Raw genomic sequence first — 6,499 nt, forward strand, 5'->3', positions numbered from 1 at the left:
GATGGGTCACCCTTTTGCTGACTCTTTACAGGGACGTTCCTGAGTGCACATATCTCACATGTGTCACTCTGAGTGTTCTAATCTCCCTTTCTTATAGACACCAGTCAGATTGGATTAGAACCACCGTAATTGCCTCATTTTAACTTAATTATCTCTTTAAATGTTTTATCTCCAGATGCAGTCACATTCTAAGGTACTGGGGGTTGGGGCTTCACATGTAAAACTTAAGAGTGTACAAATTAACCTTTTACAGCACCTAAAATATATATAAAGTTATAATGTTTATATCTATTTACTTGTTTATTATCTATTTTCTCTCATTAGAATATTTGCTTCATACCTCAGCCGTATTGCTCATTTATGTCCCCAGCACTTAGAGCAGAACCTAGCACATGGCACCCACTCAGCATATATTTGTTGAATAAACAACAGATAAATGAATATTAAAAGCATTTAATTATCAAATATCTGATACCTATAACAATTATTATAATTTCAATAATTTGAGAGTCAAGAGTCAGAAAAGGAAAGCGTTTAGTTTTAAAAAAAAATCTTACGGGTGTTCAGTAGATGTTATTTCCCACATAAATCTCCAAGATTTTTGTTTTTCAAGTTTCAGTTACTTATTAATTAGTGTAATCACTAATATATTACATCAACATAATTTCGTGCACTTAGAGAACAAATATTTCCTGGTTCAGTGGAAAACTGTGCAGATGGCTTCTAGAAGACCTTCATTTTAAAGCAGCTTTACCTTTCATTTAGTAATCTGGACGTTCTTTCTTCAGTTTGCTGTAATCTACATTCACGGAGTAGAACTTGTATTGATCATTGCGACCCAGTTTGTTCCAGGGCTCTCGTTATTCTTTTGTCCCAACAAACATCTGGATTGAACAATGCCAGATGCAGGAGATACAGGGCTGCTCCACCACCTCCAGCTCCAGTAAATTCCAAGAGGGGGATCAAGCTCAGATGCTTCTTGGCCTGACCTAAGATCTGGCGGAGCATGTTTGCAGCAGAGGCCTCTGATTGGAAAGAAGAAAGTCAGCCTAGCCACTGGGCCCTGGGCTAAGTACTGCAAGATTTTTAATTTACAATGAAAAGATATCTTATGTTATGGGATATACCTCAGGTTCAAAAAGCAATGAGAATTTATGCCCTACCTTCTAGACAGATGGTGTAGCAAAGATTTTTGCTGTACAAAGGAAATGAGTAGCTTTGGGAAGGTTAGGTAAGAAATATATAAAGTTTTATCTGTCTCTATTAGTGGATTACCATTTCTGTGAGCTAAGCAAACTTACTCATGACTATGACAGAGACGACAATTTTCTTGTCCAATGTCTACTTTCCATTCTTCTGCATTAACAGGATCCCATGTTTTAGGTGAGTATGTTTGTCACCCACTTAAATGGCTACAATTCTGAGACTCATTTGCAGGGGAATTTAGAGCCATTTCATTTAGTTTTGGCCCATGAGCTATAAGGGAAGATGTTCAATGATACATCTGAAGAGTCTCCTTAAAAACTAAAGGAGAAAGTGAGTTGTGTTTTTTTCCCTTTCTTTTTTCACCCTTTTGCCTGTATCATGGTGGATGTGAAAGCTAGATTCTAATAACCAGCTTGGACCATGAGAATAGGGACCACATTGTAGTGGTGGTGAAAAATTGCCCCAGAAGAAAGAAACTTTCATCCTTTATGATTTCATGAAGCTTCTGTGGCTGCACTGGACTTTCTTTATCTTGAATTAATAAATGTGAGAGAGAAATGAATTTGCTTAAATTACTCTTATTTAGGGATATTCTGTTATCTTAACTAATACAATGATCAGTAGCCTTTTAATCTTTATTAAAAAATTATGTAATCTCTTACTGAGTAGTGTGTGTGGTTGTTGCAATTCCTGGCTTACCTGAAGGAATTTTTTCTTAAACATAGATGTTTAATGACTGTACCATTGCAGCATAGACTTTTCTAGCAGTCCAAGATGTACAGCACTAGACACAACTGCTTTAGTTTAGTATAAAGTCAAATTTTTCTTTGTCCTTGAGGATCCATTTATGTATTCCCATAGCATCATGAATTAATCCTTATGGTAGTACTTATCACAATATATTATTACTGGCTATTTACTTTTCTGCCTGCCTCATTATGCTCCTTGGAGACAGTAACCTTGTTCACTGTTCTATCTCTAACAGTTTGTACATATCTTGGGCAACTAATAAATGATCATTTAATGAGTAAGTGGATTTGCTAATATCTCACCTACTTCTCTGTTTTCCTCTGATATCCATTCCATGAGACAACAAGGCAGATTCAAGGCAGGTTTCATAATTCGAGTACACTAACTGAGGTGGACCTTGCTTGTGATTCTTCAGTGAGATTTAAACCATTTACAGAATCTGTAGTGTGTTAGCAGTGGTTCTCAAAGTATGATCCTATACCAATATCAGCAGCATTGTAGCTCTAAAAGGACTGATTAAGAGGCTAGGTATAATGATAATGATGAACAATATTACACAGTCATGTGGAGGCAATATGGCATAGTATGTAAGAACACAAGATTTGAAATAAAAAGACCTAAGGTCTGAGTTCCAGTTTTACTACTTACAATCTGGGGGAACTAATAATTCTACTTTATAGAAGTGTTGTTGAGATTTAATAATTTAAGAATTAAATCATAAATATATACATTATATTTTTTGAATGCCAAGTTCCTAAGATGATGTTCAGCACATTAAAAATGCTCAATAATTACTAGCCTCATTGAGTATAGTTCCATATTAGGAGTTTGGTATAGAACTCAGTGTCATATTTATTTCATCTTGCTGTCTGGTATAGGTTGCATGCTTTCTTGATTTGCATTTTTATTAACCCTTTGTCAATAAGGCATTACATAATATGCTAGTTTAAGTGGGAAAATTTGGCACTATCCTAGATTTCTGATTTATTGATGAAAATCAGTAATTCATTGTATGATTTCCTTTGTGACATATATCTACATTGACCTTGTAGGATAGTATGTGTAATGTTATGCTTTACTTCTGTTTGCAAAAACAGGCATATTATAGATAAAGTTTACATTTCCAGACCTGAAATTTTGATCACGTACCTGTGTATTAACTGTAAATATTCCTTCCTTCCTTTTCTTCCTTCCTTCCTTCTTTCCTTCCTCCTTCCTTCCTTCCTTTCTTCCTCCTTTCTTTTCTTTTCTTTTTTTTCTTTCTTCCCTTTTTCTTTCTTTCTCTCTTTCTTTTCTTTCTTTTTTCTGAGACAGGGTCTGCTCTGTCACTCAGGCTGGAGTGCAGTGGTGCAATCTTGACTCACTACAACCTCCAACTCCTAGGCTCAAGTGATTCTCCCATCTAGGCCTCCTAAGTAGCTGGGACTACAAGCACCACACTACCACACACAGCTAACTTTCATATTTTTAGTAGAGAAGGGATTTCACCATTTTGCCCAGGTTGGTCTCCAACTCCTGGGCTCAAGCAAACCTCCAGCTTCGCTTCCTAAATTGCTGGGATTATAGGTGTGAGTCACCACACCTGTTCCTATATTTTTCCTAAGAAGAGTTTTTTTTCTAGAAATTATACAATAATAAAATTAAATAATAAATAAAAATGATAAAAATAAAAATTATTTTTAATAAATTTAATTTTACCAAAGGGTTTTTTCCCTTTGTATTATTCAAAGATCAAGAAAAATGTTTCATAGTGAAGTGGCAAGATAAATCTTATCTCAAGCATTATACTGGGTAGATGTTGGTCATTTAGTACTCATTTAACATAATTCTCTCAGTGAGAATAAAAATGAGCAACTAGGAAAAAACTTCTAAATTTAACCTGAAATGTGGATAAATATTTTATATCTAATTTGTAATTGCGTTTATGCATTCATCTTATCTTTTGATGATACTGTAATTCTATATTTTGGGAATGAAATCACTATGATGAAACCGCCAAAATTCACTTGCACAACTTTCACTAAAATTAGGAAATAAATATATGAAGCTGAGTAACATTTTTAAAAATAGCCATCATAATTACATGAGAATTACATTTATTAAAAAAGTGGATTGAACTTTGCTCTAATTAGTTTACATTTAAAGATTCTTTGATCTGTGATAACAGTAATATATATTAACATGTTGCATTTTAAAGTGACACTGTTTTTCATTAATCAAGTGTCTGTATGGTTGATTAATTTGTACAAGGTTTAAATTGCTATGAAAATTTATCATTCATAGCCATGATCTCCATTTACATATATGTTAATTATGGTAAATGTAATCTTTTTCTGAATCCTCTGGGCTGCATACTAAAAAGACAAAGTGATCAGAATGACTACTTTTTCCATTACAAAGTGAACTCTTACTGTTACTCAGTGAAGTCAGTTACAGTTGTCAGAGCTAAAGCTAAAAACATAATAGTTTCTGCTGAAGGCAAGTCCAAATTCTTAAGATGGTATTTCTTTTTCACGTGATTTATTTATTCAGCAGTCATGACATTTATGCAAACAGTTTCCATGTTTATTTACCATAGTATTTAGTTTTGTCTCTGAGTGCTTGTCACCATTTGTGATACTAAACTCCTTCACATTTGTCTCTATAGAGTTTAGCCCAGAGTACTGTGTACAATTGGAAGCATAGTTAGTAAGCATGAGTCTGGCCTTACACACCCAATATTGATCTTTTCCTATTGTTTTCTAAAGGCTTTCCCTAAATTCAGAGCATAGTAACCAAGAATTATTTTATTATTATTATTTTTGTAGAAATGCTTAATGCTTTCCATTTTTTCCCAAAAGTGATCTCTCAACAATTATTGATTTGGATAAAAATTCTAATATAAGATAAAGTGATATGACAACTAATGTTTTAGAGTGAATGTGATAGGTCTTGCTAGGCAAATATGGAAAATTTAATTATTCCTATTAAATGTCTACAACTTTATGCTTAAATTATTAATATTTACATAATATATTCACTTCAAGAGAAGCCTTATTTCATAATCACAACTTAATAGAATTAAAATATCCGTCTTGGAAACCCTTGCAAGCATAGCACCTGACGAGGCTATTTTTAAAGATACTTATTTGGCAATTTTCTTATAGTCAGCCTAATCACAGGATAAACAAACTAATATGGCACCTGTTCTGATAGATGGATGTTTTACCTTTCATCCCCTGATCCCAGACCTCGCAAGACATTTTTCAAAGGAGCATCACTTCCCTTACCACAGAAATGCATCTACCTCTAAGCTGGAAACAGCAAAAGCATAGGGCAGAAGATGAAGAATATATTATCCAACTAAAATTACAGAGAAATTTTAAGTAGGCAGAATATAATTGCCCAATTTGGAAATTAGCCAGGACACAGGGTTTAACATCATCTTTACTCTTTTGAAAAGTGCCATGGGATTTTTAATAACTGCTGGTGGTCAAGACCTTGGTTTTACTCTCATCCATTAGACGACACCTCCAGCAGTGCAGTGCCCCCTCATACCATGCTGGGGCATCAGTTCAGTACTGACTCAGTGAAAATTGTGCCACCTACTGAATCATCCACAGCTCATCTCAGAGTGTCCTGGCTTTTAGAGTTTCTCTGGAGAGCTGTTATGAAAGATGGGACCAGACTCAATGAAGCTTAATGTATGAGATTTCAAGGTTTAAAACAGGAAGCTCTCAGATCTGAGTTTTAATTTCAACAAATTTTCAGGATTTTTCCATACTTATGGCCCATAAGGATGGTCTTGATGATTAAACTGTACAACATACATGTCTCCTCTTAGAAAAAAGGAATAAAGGCATAATACGTGGATATAGTCAATAGAAAGCAAATTCTCTCATTTGTAATATATTTGATTCTTCAAAACGGAAGAAGTACTACCCCCAAAATCGTTGTAAACTGTATAATTAAATAGGCGTACAAAGAACTTCTTTAACTTTCTGGATTTTTGAGAACCTAGGAACAAACACTTTAAAAAGCAAATGCAAACCTCGGAGGGTGTGGACCTGGCCAAATAAATAGCAAAATAAATAGCAAAATTTTTGTCAAAGAAAACCTTTACTTCAGCTTTTGTAGAAAATACCTCGCTATCTATAAAGGAATCTCAATGTAGCTTGAGTGTTCCAGGAACAACTGAAGTGAAATAAAGATCTTAAGACAAAATGCACCAAAAAGGTGTATTAAAAGATAAATAATCAAACATGGATGATTTCTGGCCTCTATGCTCCATTTTAATAATTTTCTTCATTCACGTATGTGAACTGTATACAACGTTTTTTTTTTTTTTTTAACTGGGCTCTTGCCATTTTTAGAAACAGTCTTTGACATGACTTCAGGAATTCTTTCTTGGCTGCTAAAAGTATCAATATCCTGGAATTGAGAAACTGTTTCTGAAAGTGTTTCTTGAGGTGTTACTTCTGGAAATGACATTGAGTAAATCCCATTGCTGGTGTATGAGGAATAAAAGAGATAGTTGGAAATCGTTGTAAAGAATAGATTGAGA

The 6,499-nt window shown here is 34.2% G+C and overlaps 1 pseudogene; it reads right to left on the bottom strand.

The window, feature by feature from the left end:
• Positions 1 to 733: 733 nt before the first annotated feature.
• Positions 734 to 1,008, bottom strand: LOC108592347 (cytochrome c oxidase subunit NDUFA4 pseudogene; annotated as a pseudogene).
• Between the last annotated feature and the right edge of the window lie 5,491 nt (positions 1,009 to 6,499).

Source organism: Callithrix jacchus, chromosome 6 (assembly GCF_049354715.1).
Source record: "Callithrix jacchus isolate 240 chromosome 6, calJac240_pri, whole genome shotgun sequence".
Lineage (NCBI taxonomy): Eukaryota > Metazoa > Chordata > Mammalia > Primates > Cebidae > Callithrix > Callithrix jacchus.